Source organism: Nannobrachium achirus (assembly GCF_963921795.1).
Source record: "Nannobrachium achirus genome assembly, chromosome: 18".
Lineage (NCBI taxonomy): Eukaryota > Metazoa > Chordata > Actinopteri > Myctophiformes > Myctophidae > Nannobrachium > Nannobrachium achirus.
Window position 1 is genome coordinate 18,046,152 of NC_137825.1, and position 22,486 is coordinate 18,068,637.

Genomic DNA, 22,486 nt, shown 5'->3' on the forward strand with positions numbered 1-22,486 from the left:
TACATGTATGTTCCCCACCAAAGAAAAAAAAGTATATGTTCCCAACTCAAATGCAGGAAATGGTGGGACATTTGGGCACTAAGAACATGTGGGCAATCCTAATTTAGGTGCCCAGTTGCCCAGGTGCCTCCACCCCTAAGTGCCCACTCGTCCAAATGCCCACATGTCCCTATTGCCCAGATGTCCAGGTGCCCATAACAAAGGTATGGTATCCAGATGTCCCTAGTGCCCAGTCCCAGAAATGAAATGAATGTTTCCTGCATTTTTGGATGAGTGGGGAACATAGAACCTTTTTTTGTGCGACGATCTTGTATGATGAAGCAGAAGCAGTGCTTTGCTTTACCAAAAGACGTACACATTTGAATCTTGGAAATACAAGGTTTCTGCCTGACAGTCACGATATTTTAGCGATTATGTTGCGAGGAAAATATAATAGCCATTTTGGTTAGAAACTGACAGAAAATAACTTTCTACTTCAAGTTTAAAATGACACTAAATATTAAATTGTGTCCAAATAAATTCCATATATCATCAAATTATCTCGAGGCACCCCTGGACTGCCGTCACGGCACCCCAGGTTGCCCCGTCACACACTTTGAAAACCCCTGGGATATTCTACTGTAGTTTGAAGCACTCCTGATCTCTGGCGAGGCACAGAGACAACTCCCCATATAGGCCTCGCCTCGCCCATTTTCAACGACATTTTCCGCCATTTCGCATTTTCTTCAAAATGTGCATTTTGCCACTACTCCTACAGATTTTATCTAAATTGTCATTGTCATTCCATGCCGATTGACTATGATTGCCCTCCAGAAAGGGCCAGTCGTACACAAAACGCCACAAACGCGTGAACATAGCGTCCGGTCTACCCCACATTAGAATCACACACTGAGGGACCTCTGTGGTTCCCAAATGTTTTAGCTCTAGACCCAAAAGAGGGGGTCCTCGCAAGGTTCTATGTTCCCATTCACCAGGTTAACATTCACCAGTGTCGTCAGGTTAGCATTTCACCAGGTTAGCATTTACTGAGGTTAGGGTTAAGGTTAGGTTACGGTCTTCAACAGGGGGTCCGGGACCCCTAGGGGGTCCTCAGAGTTACTACAGGGGGTCCTCCAAATCTTTGTGTGATAGAAACTTTTTTCTCCTTTTTTATATTAACCACTTGAACCCTAGTGTCCATATTCTGCGAACTTTAGCCAAAAATAGCAGATCTAGGCAAAAGGCGTTTGGTTAGAGGGGAAAAAGAGTAGACTAAGTACAGAGTGAAATCAAGTTACTGCATGTAATGACAATTTAAGTGGTTAAATACGTATCTGAAAACACAAATTGAAATGAATCCAAAATACACTGATGATTTTGCTGTCAAACAATGAAACTATGGAGAAGGTTGTGGGGGTCCCTGCTTCATCTCTCTCTCAACTAAGGGGTCCTTGGCCTGAAAACGTTGAAGACCCCTGTTTTAGGTGGTAAGTGGGGAACATAGAACACTGGGAACATAGAACCTTGGGAACATAGGCAGGGACGTGCTGGGCCCCTTTCAGCCCGGGAAAAAGAGTTGGAGAGGCCCTCATTGTGCGCTATAGAGCTGAGCTGCTGCTACTCAAAGATTTGCCATTTCAGATCATGACAAGTGACAAGCCAGTGGGCCAATTACATGAGTTATATTTCGTCGTTGTCGGGTGGAAACCTTGTACGTCCAAAAACGTTTGTTTTGTATTTATCATTTTAAAAATTATTTAAACTAGTGAAAACAGCCGATCTACAAGCACACAACGCCTCGCACTGCGAGGCGTTGTGTGCTTGCAGATCTGCTGTTTTCACTGCTTTTGTGCGACAGCTTTGTATGATGAAGCAGGCTTGCGAAAAAATTACAAATTTGAAACTTGGAGATACGAGGTTTCTGCCCGACAGTGACAAATTACTTTGTTGGCCGCCCAGCCCCCAAAATGGAACGAAGGCCGACATTTGTTTTTCTTTTTTCCTAATGGCCGGCCTGGACCGGCCGGGAATTAACCGACCATTCGGGAGTTGTCCCGCTTTTCCCAATGGCCAGCACGTCCCTGAACATAGGTACGGTCCCACACATAATAGGCTCTATGCAGCCTGACAGAAAGTTGCGGGTTAGATTTCCGAGCCTGACAGGCTTTGCTGCGTGTGACTTCCTGTCTCAGGAATATGCATCAACAGTAAGAAGGATTGCTCAGTCTAGCCGTGTGAACATTAAAGACAGGCTCACCATTGAGTTGCATCCGGATGGTCGTCATGGCATAGTGAGAGTGGACCGTGTCCCCTTGGCCTGCAAACTGGTAGATCTGCCCCGTATCCTGGAGTCACTGTAAACAGTAGATAAGAAGACATTTTATACAGGGTTCCCACACACCTTTACCAATTAATTTCCAAAACTTTTCCAGAATATTTAACCCGATTTCCAGGACTATATAACAATAATTCAGCTCAATAACGAGTCACTTACTCTTATGCGCAATGCCCAAAGACAGGTAGTGTATGCCAGTGGTTCTCAACCTTTTCAGGCCGTGACCCCCGAAATAATCATATTTTAACTGGGGACCCGGCCCCCTGACGAGCAGTCGAGCACTAAGAGTTGAGGAATTTTGTATAACATGGTTTTATTGTGAAAATAGCCGATCTACAGCTCACAACGCCTCGCAACGCGAGGCGTTGTGAGCATGTAGATCTGCTATTTTCACAATTTCTGCCTCTAATATTTGACAGGCCAATGTTGAATTTATCATTTCAGAGGTATTAACAAAATCAATAACCAAATACAATGCATAGCTTTTCCAGGACCTTCCAGGACCCTTGATCAATTCCAAAACTTTTCCAGTACTGGAAAAATATTTTTCTAATTTCAAAATATTTCCAGGAATTTCATGACCGTGGGAACCCTGTTTATAAGACTGCTAATGTTTCCTATTTCCTGTCACTCTCCGCTTATACCAATCCAATAAAGGCAGAAAACTGGTGCACTTGTCTGTCTTCAAAATGGACTCTGCCGCCTAACTTGTGCTCCATCACACGACGGCATTGCACAAAGAAAATAGCTGACCTACAAGCTCACAACACATTGCAGATGCGATGTGTTCTGAGCTTGTAGGCCATCTATTACGGGCACATGCGGCTGCCTCTGTACCAGTGGTTCCCAAACGTTTTAGCTTGAGACCCAAAAGAGAAATTAAGACGTTTGCCCGGGATCCAAACTAGTGAAAACAGCAGATCTACAAGCTCACGCCACCGCGGTAATAGTTATTTTCACTACTTGTTAAACATAGTATTTTATTTATTAATTGAATTAATTAGAAAATGATCAATGATCATAAGCCTTTAGGGAATGTTTTTTTTTTTTTTTTTTTTAATAATACAATTTTAAAACTAAATGTAGGAAAGCAAAAACGAAGGGACCTGTAAAAATGTGTCCGCAGACCGAGACCCACAAATGGATCCCGAGCCAGTGTTTGGGAAACCGTGCTCTATACAGTTGTTCTCAACCTTTTCAGGCCGCGACCCGCAACCCCCAAGATAAATCATATTTTAACTGGGGACCCCTCCACCCTGACGAGCACTAAGAGTTGAGGCATTACATTTTGTATAACACTGTTCTATTGTGAAAATAGCCGATCTACATGCTCACAACGCGTTGTGAGTATGTAGATCGTCTATTTTCACAATTTCTGCCTCTAATATTAGACAATTTGGCCAAGGTTTAATTTGTCGTTTTAGAGGTATTAAAAAGTCCTTAAATTGTCACTTTAGAAATGTGCAGATACCATCTATACTCTTAAACTTTATGTTGCTTTGTTTACTGTTGAGTGAGAAAACAATGTTTCACATTAAGTTGATCATCACCCCCCAAAATAATTTGGGGACCCCCCTGGGGGTCCCGACCCACAGGTTGAGAACCACTGCCCTACACTCCCTCCCCATCCTCCTCTTCCTCCCTCTCCTCTCCTCTGCCCCCGTTCCCAGTAGGATACAGCAGACACAGATGTTATCATGCAGAGAAACATATGGCCTCGCTCCGCCAGGCCGGTCCATATACCCTCCGTTTGTCCACGCGTCTTATACTGGGAGATTATAAACACACTAGGATTAGCCCACTGGACATGGGATTATACCATTACACACACAAAACAAACATGTTGGATTGAAGCATGATGACTTGGGCCAGTAACATAGATGGCTAACCCGTTTTACTGTGTAGGCCTATACTTTGTTCGACAGTGTTGAAAAGGATCTTTGAAATCATTTTTTTTTATCCCAAAAGGTTGTCTGTGAATATTTTATTTTATTTGAAGTACATAATAAGCAACCCTAACACGGACTAAACCACTAAACCTAATGCTAAACCTGACATTAGGGGTGCAACGATACAACAATTGCATCGATTTTCATTCCAACAATCCAACTACATCGATATGTAAAAGGCAAATGCTACTTCTAGGGTAAAATCCTGCATTTCACTCAGTTCGTCTGTTGACTTTAAAGGACAACTTAGTTTTTTTTTTACAAGGGTTCATATTTTAGATTGTAATTAATTACAAGCTTACTCGCATATACCCCACATTAATACATCAATAAATCAACATCAATAACAAATGCATAGACATAGTAATCTAAGAAAACATTTAGGTAGACCATGTATGTAGGTTACTTCACTAAAAACAAAGCATTTGTACAAGGAGAAAAAAAAAAAAAAAAAAAAAAAGGACATGTTCGCTGGGTAATTCGCCATCTACGTGAAACACTTTCAAACTAAGGAAATTAAGATCTTCATCAAGGCGTCTGCATCCATACATTAAACAAAGGATATACAAGCTGGATGGTCTCAACGGGTGTTTTTTATTGTCACTTCTTGCATAGATGAAGCACGTTCAACACGTGAAAACTATAAAATTGAATAAATAGGATAAATATTACAAATACAATCATTCATCATTTCCAAAAATAAAATATGCATATTTCAATTACGTTCAACAATAAAAAGGCCAAATTATAATGCAGTGATTCAATTAATTCAGCGTATTCAATTAAACTGTAGAAGGTTCAATTATAAATCAGCAATTCCATAAGCAATTTCATTTAAATAGCAACCAATAAATCAATCCATTAAATACAAACAAAAGTAGGTCTACACCAAAGTAAACAAAAGAACAAAGAAACCATAACCCAAAAAGAAATACCAAACATTTACACTTAAAGGGATATTCCACTTTCAAAAAACTTTTTGTCATTGTATGGTCTAATCAGGCTTGTATGAACACCCTGAACAGTTTTTGATTTTCTTCATTCAGTATTTAGATATTTTATGTAAATGTTACCAGGCCCTCCAGGCTCAGGGCCTCTCCCCACACACACTCATTGTAACTTCAAACTCCATTTTAACCATGATTGATTCATTAAAAAAAAACATTATTTTTTCTGGTGACTTATACTAATACGTGAGCAGGCCGTGTTTTTTCTATAACGTTTTTCATTTATTTTTTATACATTTTTATTGTATTACATTTTTTCCATTTTCCCAAAGAATTATTAAAAATACATGAAAAACGTTATGGAAAAAACACGGCCTGCTCACGTATTAGGAGGGTAGTATGAGTCACCAGAAAAAAAGAATGGGTGTTTTTAATGAATCTTTCATGGTTAAAATGGAGTTTGAAGTTGCAATGAGTGTGTGTGGGGAGAGGCCCTGAGCCTGGAGGGCCAGATAACATTTACATCAAATATCTAAATACTGAATGAAGAAAATCAAAAACTGTTCAGGGTGTTCATACGTTTTTTTGAAAGTGGAATATCCCTTTAACTCCAAAGTAAATCAAACAAAGAAATAGATGTATAGATGTACAAACATTTCATACCCCTTTGCCATGTTGCCTTCAAACATGCTGTGCCTACCACCATCTGACTTAGCGGCGCAGTTAAGGAGAACGATACTTCAGTTCTGGAAAGAAGCACCAAAATTTTACAGAGTGTACCTCTTGGGTCATTCTTTAGAAAAATCACATTAGACACTTAATTTTCAAAATGGCTGCCAGTTTTAAAGATGGCCGCCTTTTCGGATATGTTTTACAGGACGCCAGCCAGTTAATATCGAATTTTCATAATATTAAAGTTGTTTTGTAGGTTTTAAAACATCCTGAGTTCATTTATTACACTTTTAAAGCAGCCAGAATAACCTTTCTGACTTTTGGTTGGGGTCTTTCCTCACCTGGGACCCCCCAGACAGACCCCTGAGCCTATTTCAGTAATCGCTCTGCTCCTGCTCCAGAACAATGTTAAATTAGATCTGAAATATGCTCTGAAATAAAAAATGACTAGTAGCAAATAACAGAGGTCTTCCACGGGGGGTCCGGGACCCCTGGGGGGATCCTCAGAGCTACTACAGGGGGCCTTTTTTGAAACTTCGAATGTTTTTATGTATCCTAGTTTTATGTATTGTACTTTGATGGTTTATTAGTATTCTCAGTATTATTTATAATGTTTTTTTGTGTTAAACAGTTATGGTTGACAGCTGTTACTGCAGGGATTGCAATAATGAAGGTATTGCAACTTTTCACTTTGGGCGCAGAACAACATTTCCATTTATTGCACTGCACTCACACTGACCACACACACACACACACACACACACACACACACACACACACACACACACACACACACACCTCTTTGTTATTGTCACCCCAAAACCCTCACCTTATTAGAGCCCATGGTCAATTACGCCCAAAGAGATTCACTACAATACAGTAATTTCAGACATGCAGGATATATTCGTCTTCATCATCATCATCTTCAATGTCCAACCTAATAGTGTTGACACAGTCTCCACCATAGCATAGAGTGAAAGGCAGGTTATTTAAGCAGCTGCACCGTCCCTTACAACCTGCTTTGCAGACACATTTGATGAGCTCAAGTACTGCCTTTGGAGCAGGGAGAGCAAGAAACCTGACTGGAATATACCCTCCACTCTCTGAATTCCATCTATTTTCTTCGATTGGTGGAAGCACAGGGTATGGTATGGTCAGGTATGATTTATCCTGCATTGTGACAGAGTTGGCGCGGAGGTAATGTGGTAGCAGTGCAGCACGAGTTGGATGTAGCATCTCACCCTCCAAGTTCTTTGACAGAAATAGTTCCCATCTGAGTAATCCCAGGGTTGTTGGACCTTTTGAACTGTAAACATGGCATGCAAAATGTTCCGACTGCAATGTTGATGGAAGCTCACCATTTATAAGCTCAGGAGGAATGGCCAATGACCTTGCCAAGGTCCTTGAAGCGGTTAATGGCTTGGTCATCATCATCATCATCATCAAGTAGGCATTGACCCATGTCTTTTTGGTGATTCCAACAAATGTTCATCCCCAGTCAGCACCTGAAAAACTATGTACGCAAAGGAACCCTTGACATTTGTAACATCCAATAACTTGAACTCACTTGAATATATAAATTTCCTTTTTTTGTACCGGAGGCAAGGACTTGATAAGGAATCGGGGTATCAGCCTCTTCATGTGTTTGCACTTCCTCAAAATCATGTCCCTTGATGAAGGTATCCTATTATGATGCCTACTTTGTCATACCTGACAAATTGCCCTGAGCTTCCATCAATTGAAAAAAAAAAATAGATGGAATTCAGAGAGTGGAGGGTATGTCCAGTCAGGTTTCTTGCCCTCCCTGCTGCAAAGGCAGTACTTGAGCTCATCAAATGTGGCTGCAAAGCAGGTTACAAGGGACGGTGCAGCTGCTCAAACAATAACCTGCCTTGCACTCTCCTCCCTGCAAATGCTATAGTGGAAACTGTCAACACTATTAGGGAGCCAAGGGAGGACATGTATAGTAGTGAATTTCTTTGGGTACAATTGACCGTGAGCTCTTTAAGAGGATAGGGTGCGGGTTTTGGGGTGACGATAACAAAGAGGTGTGTGTGTGTTGTGTTGTCAGTGTGAGTGCAGCGCAATAAATGGACATGTTAGACTGCGCGCCCAAAGTGAGAAGTTGCAATACCTTAATTATTGCAATCCCTGCAGTAACACCTGTGAACTGTCTAACACAAAAATGTAATAAATAATACTGAGAAAATAAAAACAGTAAAAAAAAAGAAAAGAACTTCCCCATCAAGATTCGGCAGGCCCCCTGTAGTAACTCTGAGGACCCCCTAGGGGTCCCGGACCCCCTGTGGAAGACCCCTGGGTATTTGCTACTACTCATTTTTGCTTTCAGAGCCCAGTTACAACAACTTTAATGCTTCAGTTATGATCTAATTTAACATTGCTCTGGAGCAGGAGCAATGCGATTACTGAGATAGGCTCAGGGGTCTGTTTGGGGGGTCCCAGGTGAGGAAAGACCCCAACCAAAAGTCAGAAAGGTTATTCTGGCTGCTTTAAAAGTGTAATAAATGAACTCAGGATGTTTTAAAACCTACAAAACAACTCTAATATTATGAAAATCGGACATTAACTCTCCCGCCGCTTCGAACGTTCACGTTCGCCCCATTTTTTACAGAACCTCGATGCCAATACGGCGCTCGTTCGGTTCGTTCGTCTGATGACTGTAAGCTGATGAGGCGTCGCGCGGCCGTCTACTGTAAACACATTTTCCGCGGTGATGGTGTAAAAAATCCATTATGCGTTAACATCAACGGAGAACAATTCACTTCCTTGTTGATTTTCTCTGGCTCTGAGGCTCTGTGGCCAGTGACTGGTCTTCTTCTTCTTCAACACATAACAGGCAAATTCACATTCATTCTCGCATGACGCCGCCCTCTGCTGCCTGGCAGACCAAAGTGCACTATTGCACAACCAAAAAAAAAAAAAAAAAAAAAAAAATGTCTGTCTGTCTATCTACTATAACGTCGCAAAGGTAAGCCGCTTTTTGATGGCGCCAGACCCAATAAATAAATAAATAATCTGGCAGTAGGAGAGTTAACTGGCTGGCGTACTGTTCAGAGGCAGCCATCTTGGAAACATGGCAGCCATTTTGATTTTTCAGTGTCTAATGTGTTTTATCATAGGAACAACCCCTAAGGAGTACTTGTGAAAAGTTTTAGGTTTCTTTCCACTTCTGAAGTATTTTAGTGCAAAAATGCATTTATCTGCCCCGCTAACTCCCATTAGCTTTGCATTGTGTGTCCTGAGTGAAGCTAGCGGGCGTCAGTTATATAGTGCAGAACAAGAAGTTCCAAAATAAAACAGGAAAATACCAAAAAATAGTAACAGAAAATAATTGAAGTTAAAGACAGGGTGAAATCAAAAACATGTTTTTCACACTTTTAGAGCATAATATGTAGTGATAATATGGCCATACCTAACACTAGATGCCAAAAAAAAAATAGAAAATAAACAATTTTTGTGTATACTTATATCAAAGGTCCCTAAGACTGTTCCTTGAATCTGTCCCCATATTGGGGTTTGTTAAAAAAAGTTAATAAACTAAACTCCTTATATAGTGTGTTACAACTTTAGGACAATGTGCAGTGCAAAATGTGCAAATGTTACAATTAGGACAATTTGGGGAGCGTGTTTGCACACAACTATCATTTGCACAATGCAAATGGCAAATGGACCCTTAATAGCAGGACGCCATCTGCGCAATTTGGTTCCATTTGCACACTATCTCCTTACATTATTATTGATACTATAAACATATATAAAACAAATTAGTTCCTCTTGCAATAAACATTCTTTAATAGTTCTATAGACCACGGGCTTTCAACACCAGGCCCGCGGATCAGAATGGGGTCCAAATGTAACTCTTAGCCCAGTTAAATTAACATTTTTAATTGCACATTGTTGGTTATAGTCTATAATATAAAATAAATGAAAATGGTATCAAATGGAGGTAGACCCTTGGCCTGGCCCTGGTGCCTATATATCTATTGGGAGTCATTGAAATCCTGTGGTGGCCTTACATAAACTTAGGCTACACATAGGCCTATGGTATTTGTACTTGACCTATTTCCAATCTCCAAATCCAATACTTTTCCTACTTCTACACTACATCTCGGATCCAAATATTGTAGGTCTAAATTTTAGTTTTTACACCACTAGCCTACACTTATCTGAAAACTTTTGTTGCTAAGTTTTTAGTTGCTTTGGTTTTGACTTCACTACACACTTAAACCCTATAGTTATATTCATTTCGGCCATTTCAAAAATAGCTGATCTACAAGCTCACAAGTCCTCTGCTATTTTCAATATTGAGTCGAATGAATCCCCTTCAGGCAACACCAAGAGAGCTAGCTCCCTTAGCGGAGCAAGTTGCCGCCGGTCTTTCGCGCTCTTCCCAGGCCATACCATACGTTGCGCGCCGCGAACCGAGCGGGAGTCGAACCCCGACCCCAAGCTCGGTAGACCAGGCATGCAACAAGCAACGCTAACAGAGCTAGCTCACCGAGGGCAGCAAGTTACAGCGATCTCATTTTCGGGATTGTTAGCTAAAGTTAGGGTGACCAGACGTCCCGTTTTACCCGGGACAGTCCCGTTTTCAAGCTGCGTGTCCCGGTGTCCCGACAAATATCTCTAAAACACTAATATGTCCCGGTTTTCAACATTCACTGCAAAATTGTCCCGGTTTTCGCCAGAATTAAAATAACAGTAGCTGTTTTCAGTGGTTGCATAGACATTTATCATGTTCTTTTCATGAAAACATGCCCACCTAACCAATCAGAAAAAAGGAACAAATTCATTGCGTGTCTGAATTCAATGCTGAGGCTGTTTGTCAATCACTCACTGCCTGTTTGCAACCCTGCGGTGCGTGTGTGCACGTGCACAAACGTTAGAGAATGGGCATGCGCGTGCGCGGTAACGTGCGCATTGCTTTTAGGGTCCCAGTTTTAGGCAACAGTGTTTTGCGTCCCAGTTTGAGTGGATGAAAATATGGTCACCCTAGCTAAAGTACAAATACATTTTACTTTTATTTAGTCAACGTGAGAATAAAAAAGTGAGTAGCCTACCTTTACAACCACTGTTGAAGTCCAGAAGGTTGACAATAAGTATGTCAGCCATGTGGTGTGAATGATGCTGTTCAGTTGTAGGCTAATGCATTATGAATATTGACATCAGCCTCCATGGTCTGCTAGTGCAGGCAGCGTTTCCCAAACAGTGGGTCGGGAGTCGGGACCCATGTGTGGGTCACGTCACGGACCAACTACTCGAAGAATTTATTAGAAGGTTTTGCAGGGGGGAAATACATTTTTACTTGGAAAGTTTAGTTAATAAGCCTTAAAGCCTATAATAATCAATGGCGCAATTGCATTCTGGAGACTGTTCAGTAAATCTGTCCCCATATTGGGGGTTGTTAATTTTTTCAGTAGCCTAAACTCCTTATAGTGTTACAACTTTAGGACAATGTGCACATTGGTAGCCGATATAATATAAAATAAATGAAAATGGTAGACCCTTGGCCTGGTGCCTATCCTATCTATTAGTTAATATTGAAATCCAGTGGTGGGAAAGTAGTCTACATAAGTAGGTTACTTTTACTTGAGTAGGCCGACTGTACTTAAGTAGCCTAGACTACACGACTTATGGTATTTGTAGCCTTCTTGACCTATTTCCAATTTCCAAATCCAATACTTTTAGGCCTTTTACACCACTAGCCTACAATCATTTGAAAACTTTAGTGGCTAGTTTGTAGGATTTGATTATAATTACGAAATATTAGACGACCTATACGTCAACCCTATTCATTTCGGCCATTTGAGCCAAAATAGCTGATCTACAAGCTCACAATGCCTCTGCTATTTTCAATATCTGACTGAGTGGATCGAATCCCCTTCAGGCAACATCAAGAGAGCTAGCTCCCTTAGCGGAGCAAGTTACCGCCGGTCTTTCGCGTGTGATCCATCAGTGACTATCTTCATTGGACGCGAACCGAGCGGGAGTCGAACTCCGGCCCCCAAACCGGTAGACCAGGCAGGCAACATGCAACGCTTAGAAACTAGCTCAATAGCCTACAACACGCAAGTTACGGCCATCTCATTTGCGTGCTTGTTTGCTAAAAATAGGCTAGGCCTAGGCTACATGTTGCATACTTTTATTTATAGTCAACATGCGAATAAAAAAGTGAGTAGCCTACTTTTAACACAACTGTTGAAGTCCAAAAGCTTGACAATAAGTGTGTCAGTCGTGTGAATGATGCTGTTCAGTTCTGAATAATGCATTATTATTATAGGCTATTGACATCAGCCTCGCCCTCGAAGGTCTGCTATAGTGCAGCGTTTCCCAAACAGTGGGTCGGGACTCACGTCACGGACCAACTAGGCAGGCCTACTACACGAAATTGATTATTTGGCAGTCTTGTAGGCTACTAGACAATTAATTAATTATCCTAATAATCAATGGCGCAATTGCATTCTGGAGACATTCTGGAGTGTTACAACTTTAGGACAATGTGCAGTGCGAAATGTGCAAATGTTACAACTAGGACAATTTGGGGAGCGTGTTTGCACACAACTATCATTTGCACAATGCAAATGGAACCAAATGGACCCTTAATAGCAGGACGCCATCTGCGCAATTTGGTTCCATTTGCACACACTATCTCCTTACATTATTATTGATACTATAAACATTAATAAAACACATTAGTTCCTCTTACAATAAACATTCTTTTATAGTTCTATAGACCACGGGGTTTCAACATTGATTGATTGATTGAAGACTTTATTAGAAGTTTGCATAGGAAAAGGTACAGTTTCATGACGGTACAGTTCACTGGTACAAGGTCTACTAAAAGGAGATCCATGAAAAGACTAAGCTTATTTCCACTGGAAACCATTGAAGTATCTCATATAACATTGAATGACAGACAAATAGAACACAGTACTATGCAGTAGATATGTAAAGAAAAACAAAAAAGAAAACAGTAAGTCTAAATAAACAGTATATACAAAGAAGGGGCAGGGGAGGGTAGGGTTGGGCTAGGTTAGTTTTTTACCAGTTGCGAATGGCTGCTGCCTGTAAGTGATTCTTCAGGGCAATTTTAAAGGATGCTAGTGATCCACACTCCTTTATGACCTTCGGTAAGGCTTTCCACATTTTGGTGGTATAGCAGAAAAAGGAGTTTGACCCTTTGTTGGTTTTGACTCTGGGTTGAAAGTGATCTGTGGCGCTGCCTCTGGTGTTGTAATTATGGACATCCTTAATGTTTATAAAGTAGCCTATTTTGACAGGTACTTGGGTATCATAGTGGTGTAGTGTATCTTGTACACCAGGCCCATTGCAAGTTGCTGTACTCTGTCATCTCTGAGCCACCCCACTCTTAACTGGTGAGTAGCGGTGAGGTGAGTCTGATAGGGAAGGTGAAGTAGGACCCTAATTAGTTTATTTTGGGCTGTTTGGAGTTTAGTTTTTAGGGCTTGTGGGGCGTCACGATACCATACGTGGACTCCGTAGTCAAAGAGGGGCTGGATTATTGCACCAGCTATGGTCTTCAGTGTGTTGAAATTGACCATTGGGGCGATCCTCTGTAGGAAACGAGTCCGTTGGTTGATTTTATTTATTACTTTAGAAGTCATCTTTTCACTGGAAAGATTAGCTTCAAGGATACATCCTAAGTAAGAGATTTCGTTTTTTCGTGTTATGACCTTGTCACCCACTTTGATTGTGAAGTTATCGACTTTTTTGAGGTTATGATTTGATCCAAAGAGGATGGACTCAGTTTTTCCCAGATGAATTGATAATTTGTTGTCATTAAGCCATGTGCAGATCTTACTTAGTTCAGAGTTAAGTGTCTTTTCAACCTGCAAGTGGTCCTTGCCCGAGACTAGGAGAGCCGAGTCATCCGCGAACAGGAACAGGTTGCAGTCACAAGCAGATGCCATGTCGTTCACATATATTAGGAACAACAGAGGTCCCAGTATGCTACCTTGAGGAACACCACAGCTTACTGGGAGGGGGGGGGACAGGGTACCGTTAATCTCCACCACCTGTTCCCTCCCCACCAGGTAAGATTGCATCCAACTCACTGCTGCGCTGTCAAGACCGATGGCTTTTAGTTTCTCAATCAGAATAGAATGATTTACGGTGTCAAATGCCTTCTGGAGGTCCATCATGACCATGCCGCTATATTTGCCGTCATCCGCTTCGCGTTTGATTTGGTCAGTCAAATACAGAAGGCATGTGTCAGTGGAATGAGATTTTCTGAATCCAGATTGGAACTCGTAAATCAGATTATTCTCATCGAGATATCTTGCTATCTGTTCGTAGACTATTTTCTCCATGACTTTGGATATGGAGCTAAGAATGGAAACGGGACGGTAGTTTCCAGGGTCTAGTTTGCTACCTTTTTTATGCAGGGGGGTTACTTTTGCTAGTTTGAAGTCCTGTGGGACATGACCCTGTTCGATGGAAAGGTTCATTATGTGGGTAATGATCGGTGCAATGGTGGCGGCTGAATCTCTGAGAAATCTAGCTGGAATTTTATCAAGGCCAGTGGCCTTGTGTTGAGGTAGGGCGCTCAGTTTTTTAAACACTTCATCAGTTGTCACTGTGGCAAGTTTAAAACTGTCTTTTCTGACGCCCAGTTTATTGTAGAATTTCTTAACGAATTTTACACCATACCTCCCAGATGGGGCGACCAGTCTTTCAACCAGTGAATGGGCCATGGTGGTAAAGGTTTTGTTAAGATGGGTAGCCACTTCACATTTGTCAGAAATGAGAGCGGCGTCCGTTTTGATGTTTATGCTGTGGCATATGGTTTTAGGTTTTAAGCCTAATTGGTTGTTAAGCAACTTCCATAGGTCTCGTGGTTTGTTTTTGTATTCGTCAATTTTGACGTCGATGTAGTCTTTTTTGGCGGATCTAATTAGGGCGATTGTCTGGTTTCTGAGCTTCTTACACTGAGCAGTGAGATATTTGATTTGGATTTGGAGGTCATGGTTGAATTTTTTTCTAAGCTTTTTGCAGCACTTACGTTTTTCATCGTACTTTTTGTCTCTGAGTTTAGCTGATTCGGTAATATCTGAGTTATACCATGGCTCTTGGCGGGCTTTAACCCTGGTGGTTTGCAAGGGGGCCACGTTGTCTAGAGCATCGGTCAATTTGGTTTTAAAAAACATCAGGCCCGCGGATCAGAGTGGGGTCCAAATGTAACTCTTAGCCCACAGTTAACATTTTTAATTGCACATTGGTTATAGTCTAATATAAAATAAATGAAAATGGTATCAAATGGAGGTAGACCCTTGGCCTGGCCCTGGTGCCTATATATCTATTGGGAGTCATTGAAATCATGTGGTGGCCTACATAAACGTATAGGCTACACGTAGGCCTATTTCCAATTTCTAAATCCAATACTTTTACTTCTACCACAGTCTCCACTACATCTCGACTTGGATCCAAATATTGTCGGTCTAAATTTTAGTTTTTACACCACTAGCCTACTATTATTTGAAAACTGTAGTTGCTACAAGTTTTTAGTTGCTCTGGTTTTGACTTCACTAGGCTACACACTTATTTCGGCCATTTCAAAAATAGCTGATCTACAAGCTCACTGCTATTTTCGATATCTGACTGAGTCGAACGAATCCCCTTCAAGCAACACCAAGAGAGCTAGCTCCCTTAGCGGAGCAAGTTACCGCCGGTCTCTCGCGCTATGCCGTACCGGTAGGACTGACGGTGCGCGGACCGAGAGGGAATCGAACTCCGGCCCCCAGCTCGGTAGACCAGGCAGGTAACAAGCAACGCTAACAGAGCTAGCTCACTGATGGCTGCAACTTACAGCCATCTGATTTGCGGGATTGTTAGCTACAATTGCAAATACATTTTACTTTTATTTATAGGCAACGTGAGAATAAAAAAGTGAGTGGCCTGCCTTTACAACCACTGTTGAAGTCCAAAAGCTTTACATGTCAGTCATTATGTGGTGTGAATGATGCTGTTCAGTTGTAGAACCATGCATTATGAATATTGACATCAGCCTCCATGGTCTGCCAGTGCAGCGTTTCCCAAACAGTGGGTCGGGACTATGGTCGGGACCCATTTGTGGGTCACGTCACGGACCAACTCGACGAAATTGATTGTTTGATTGAAGAATTATTTAGAAGGTTGGGGGGGGGGGGCTTGGCAGTCTTGTAGGTAATTAGTTAATTAGCCTAATAATCAATGGCGCAATTGCATCCTTTTTTTTAAATAAACTAGGCTACACAGTAAACTTAGTTCCTCTTGCAATAAACAGGCTATTAATAGACCACTCCACTGGGTTTCAACATCAGGCCCACGCCCATGGATCAGAATGGGGTCCAAATGTAGGCTACCTTTAGTCACAGTTAATTAACACTTTTAATTGCACATTGGTAGCCTATATCATATGAAATAAATGACAATGGTATCAAATGGGAGAGCCAAACCCAGTGGTTGATACTGAAAAGTAGCCTACATAAACACCTGGCTACTTAGGACTTAAGTAAGCCTACACTTGAGAAGTTGAGGTATTTCTACTTTACTTGACCTATTTCCAATTTCCAATAGGTCTACTTTTACTTCTACTCCACTAGGCCTACATCTCGCCTCGGATCCAAATAGGCCTATTGTGCTTTTTACTCCACTACAATTATTTGAAACCTTAAGTTAGGGGTGTACTGGTTTGTAGGTTAATGTAGGTACTGGTTGAAATTGCGAGTCGCCAACCAACCGAACTTCCATCACGCTAGTAAGAGAGCTAGCTCCGTTAGGGGAGCGAGTTGCCGCCGGTCTTTCGCTAAGTGCCCAAGGAGAGGGCGCCGCATTATAGAAGCGAACCGAGCGGGTGTCGAACCCCGGTCCCCGACTCGGTAGACCAGGCAAGCAACAGGCAACTCTAACAGAGCTAGCTCACTGGTAGATGGGTGGGTGACGTGACGTAACGTTTTCGCTGTCCTCGGTGTCAAACATGTATAAATAAAAAATATATTTGTCAAAAACCTTCTGAATATTGTGCAGGACATTAAGCTTTATGTGAACTTACTCAAGATTAAAACATTTCATTCCTCATTTCTTCAGAATCTTCAACCAAACATGGCAAAACTCATATGGTGTGACTGTCCTGACCTTGTTTCTCAAAGTGGGAACTTGAATAAAACTAAGAAAAAGAATTGCTAAAAATCATTTGAAAATGAATTTAGGCAAAAAAAAAAGTCTATTTTGAGCCTATATCTTTTCAAAGTCAAAGCATAATGTTTTCAGTCATTTCTGATCAAAAACATTTTGTCCCCCAACCCAAAATCATTTGGTGTGACACTAGTTTGGAAAAATTAAACAGGCAATTATTTGGACACCTATTGGCTAGAGAGGTCCTTCTTCTGTAAGGCTATTCAGCACTCCCAGCACAACTGCAAGACAGGTGTCTGAGGTGAGTTATGATTTTAACATTTTCATGAAATGCCATCTTGTTGAAACGTTGACAAACTCACCATTCTGGATGTCTTTTGGTGTGACACCTTTTCTTTAAAAAAAGCTTAAGTTATTTGAAGTTTTGGTCATATTTCCATGTAGATCTAGGCTGCTTTGTTATAGCTAGCATGCTGTTAGTATGCTAATGTGTACATAGTAGCCTCAAGGTAAACCTAAATGGAGAAAACAGTAATATGGTGTGACACTTAATCATATGGTGTGACATGTCTGCTTGTCACACCATATGACTTGACTGTCACACCATATGATTTATACTGTATTTAACTACAGATATAACAACAACTAACAAAGTTCCATGTTTCTTTTGTACATAACATTTGTTTTAAACATTTTTACATAAAATGTAATTTAGCTTCATTCAGTGATACTTCAAATTCATCAGACAGAGCAGAAACCCCTTCACAGAAACCTTAACATATTGTTTCAATCTAAACAATATTTTCTCTTTGTCTTAAACTATACATTGCATTTTCTTTTGTCAGCTGGAAAATGACAAGTGCTGAGAGAACGAGAAAGTACAGGGAGAAACTAAACAATGACCCAGCAAGGAGAGAGGAGCCAAAGGGGCGAGACTGCATTTTCTACGAAGAGCAGGAGGTTGTCTGTGGCATAGCAGAACCGCAACAAGGCAGCCGGTTTGCTACCCTCACCAAATACGACTGGCTGATGTACAATACAGTCTAAATGTATAATCTAATCTGATCTAATACTTTTGTACTTTCACTCACTGGACTGGACAGTGGACAGTGTTAAGGTAGGACCCGAGACAAAACTAGCGAAAATAGCTGATCTACAAGCTCTCAACACGTTGTGCTGCGAGAGCTTGTAGATCAGCTATTTTCGGAGTTGCGCAACCCAGCACTCTTTAGCTAGTGGAGATGTGGTGTAATGTCATGATTCCTAATTACATTTGTTCAACACAAAATGCTGTGTTCAAGTTCAGGAGACTTCGGAAAAAAGCAATTGAATGCTGAGTTCTGTTTCCACTAATTGGTGTTAATAAAATGTTGCCTTCAATGCCTTGGCTCCAAGTGTGGCTATGCGCCTTATTGTCCCTTTAGGATCCTTCTGCCGTGGGCCGGCAGAAGACTTAGGTGTGCGTAGCATTCCTGTGCACATCCTCATCATCCATCTACTACTACAATTCTTTCTTATCCCATGTTAAAGCCCTACAATAATATCCTGTTCAGAAATATTAAGGCCATGTTATCCTGGGTAATTGTTTAATCAATCAGTAGTTCAGTTCAGTACTCACTAATAGGTAGGTTAAAACACAGTTTGCTTTGACACATGAAGATATGATCATACGGTGTGACACTAAATCATTTGGTGTGACATTCCAAATAGTGAGAAATCATACCTTTATTAATGATTAAACCAAAAAAATGTTTATGGATTACATAGAGAATATTATCAGGAAGAGTCACAAATATTTGTGTAATTTTAGAGAAAGTTTTGACAGAATACATTTAAAATATGTTGTAAGATCATGAACATGGGCCTCACACAGAGTGTCGATTATGAAAAAAATATACAGATATAATTAATTTTCAAAAAACTATAGTGGATCACTGGTTAGTTATGATAAAGGACTTTGATAAAGTGAGTAACTTAAGAAAGATGTACTCCATTTTCATTTTATGAACAATTATTTTCATGTCACACCATATGACGATTTTAGGCACAAGTACAACAAACTGCTGAATAAAGTCTGATTCCAATAAAATATCTAAAAACAAAATGTATTTCCATAAGGTTGAGAGTGAGTAGAACAAAAGTAAATAACTTTTATGCCTGCAATTTAAAGTTTTTTTAAAAACACATTTTTTGGGGCGTCACGTCACTGACCCAGATGCACATTATCGCTACTTCTTATCTTTTGCCAGGTCGTTACATTATGAGGTATACTGTAGCCTACACTACATTTATTTGAACACTTTAGTTATTAGTTACTTTGCAGGTGTAAATTATAATATTATAAAACACACATTAACCCACTTTAGCCCTATTGGCTATTTGACAATAGCAGATCTACAAGCTCACAATGCTAGCACAAACCTTACCCTCCCCTGAGTCTGACCCTTCTTTGTATTTACCTACTGTATGCTATTAATAGCCTATATTGTTTTGCACTGTTTTTTTTCTTACTTTTTTCTATCCGTCTGTCATTCAATTTACAGTACATTGTTATATGAGATATTTCAATGGTTTCCTGTGTAAATAAGCCAAGTGCTTTTCTAGGATCTCCTTTTAGTTGACATTGTACCAGTGAACTGTACCGTCATGAAACTGTACCTTTTTCCTATGCAAACTTCTAATAAAGTCTTCAATCAATCAATCAATCAATCAATCAATCAAAAGAGTAATAGACGTTTGCCTGGGATCCAAACTAGTGAAAATAGCAGATCTACAAGCTCACAACATGTTGCTTCACGCCACGCTGTGAGCTTGTAGATCGGTTACTTATTTTCACTACTTCTTAAACCTTTCTTTTTCTTTTTTTAATTCTTTATGAAATTACTGCATTAATAATAATAATAAAAAAGAAAAAATGTAGGAAACAAAAAAGTAAAGGGACCGATAAAAATTTGTCCGCGACCCACTGTTTGGGAAACAGTGCTCTATTTGTGTGTTACAACAAATGGATCCAAATGAACCCTAACAGTCTAATTTGGTTCCATTTGTACATTCTCAGAGTCAAGGGGAGATTTTGAAATTTCAAAGATAGAGAAACACTGTTCTAAAAGGATCCCAACTAGAGGGAACTCTGCCTGCCTAAAACCTGCAGCACCACACACACACACACGCACGCACGCGCGCACACAGAAGCTTTAGAACCAACACAAACAAACACTGACTGTTGCCACGTCTCCTGTCCGCCTGGGAGCTGTCATCTTGGGGCTGGACAGCCCCTTGTGTGGGTCACGCACACATTTTTATGGGTTACGACCGAAAATCCAATTTTCTATAAAACATAAACATGTGTGACAAAGTGATATTTATTGTACCTATTATGAAGACATTTCAGGCGAAAGATAAAACCGAATCCAGCCCCTTCCTTCACTGGACACAAGACATGTAGGAGTGATATACAGAGATACATAGGCCTATATATAGAATGTTTAATTCTTATTGTTGACAAAGGGGTGGTGTTGCCTGAGGAAAACGTCATCATTTGTGACGGCTTATTCTGATAAAGGGTTCTTTATTTAAAAGACTTCTTCAGACATTTTCAACCCATCTTCATATAATTGGTCCTCACTAATGCTCATTGTGACAATAGGTCGCAGTTTAGTATGTGAACGGTCACAGCTTGTCCGTATGTATCTCTGTCTATAATGCCTGACACTGTGGTTCTATGGGTTTGTCGCGCTGACATCACTGTTATGTCAGGTGACCACTCTAACAGAATGGGTTGCCGCTCTGACATCACGCTCTGGCTTCACTGTGATGTCACACTAGCAGAATCCCTTTATGCCAATATATGGAGTTCCCTGATGTCATCAATATCAAGTCCATATCTAACAGGACTTCATATGGGAATGCTCATATATGGAGGCCACATCGGCCACATACCACACTATCGGCTGGTTTTACACAGGGATCTCCATGTATGGGCATAAAAGGGTATGATGTCAGATGTCATAGACATTATAGGACTTTCACATAGCGAATAACTGAGTAAGCATGTTTGGGCTCTCACAGCACATCTCCAATAGGGAGATATGTTGTGAGACATCTGACATCATACCCTTTTATGCCCATCATGGAGATCCCGGTCTGTAGAACCAGCCAGAAAGATATGGGCTGTCTTGGGCTATATAGTCTAGTAAATCTAGGGAAAAAATACACTCAGGTTGGACAAAATTGTATTATTTAGTTTTTCAACTGATTCTATTAGGAAATTAGGTCTACTAGCCAGGATAAAAAATCTACCATGATCTGCTCACTGCAAATACCCACAATGGCCAAATCAAGTTGGGCTCCCATCGACTTTCTATACAGGAGGAAAATACCCAGAAAAAAAGTAGCTTTAAGTAGGATGTGAGGGGTCTAACTAGGGGTTTGTCATGATGCTGAATCCATTGCAATCATTTGTTTTGCACAAAAAACATTCCTTGGGCTAAAAATGGCCCAAGAAAATGATGGTTTAGTGATGAAAAGTGATGAGTCATCAAAAAAATCATCTTTTGTTGGCGTTTTCTGGGGCCAATGAATGTTTTTTGTGCAAAACAAATGCTTGCAATGGATTCAGCATCATGACAAACCCCTAGTTAGACCCCTCACATCCTACTTAAAGCAGATCCTTTTTCTGGGTATTTTCCTCCTGTATAGAAAGTCGATGGGAGCCCAACTTGATTTGGCCACTGTGGGTATTTGCAGTGAGCAGATTATGGTAGATTTTTTATCCTGGCTAGTAGACCTAATTTCCTAACAGAATCAGTTGAAAAACGAAATAATACAATTTTGTCCAACCTCTGCCTTAATTTTACCGGACTAATATACTTGGGCCGTACATGGATCTCATATATACATCCATATAAACATATGGATGGATGGACATATATGGACATACGTACATCCATTATATGGACATACATCCATATAAACATATGGATGGATAGATCTACAAGGTCATGGCATGTCACTTCGTGCCGTGCCATGAGCTTGGAGATCTGCCATCTGCTATATTTGTGCAAATCTTATATACGTTTTTTAAATGATAATTTTAAACTCAAATCTTTGCTTCTTGGTGACCGCCTCGCACAAAATATTTTGAGCTATAATTTTGGGGGTCCTTGACATGAAAAGGTTTGAGAACCACTGGTATAGCAACATACGATTCTCAAAAAAAAAGCTGTGGATCTAGAATACATAATATAGAATCGGCCTCATATCTTAATGGGTTAACAAGTTGATGACATAGTGTAGGTCTGTGAGGGGTTTTACACGTTAAGACTTATTAGTCAGGAGATATTAATAAAACCTGGGAATAAATTCCTTACCAAACAATTTCTTCACCAATGTAAAGGTGTCTAGTAACATATCTAACAAAGTTCGAAATTCTAAATCCATAGGAGAATCTT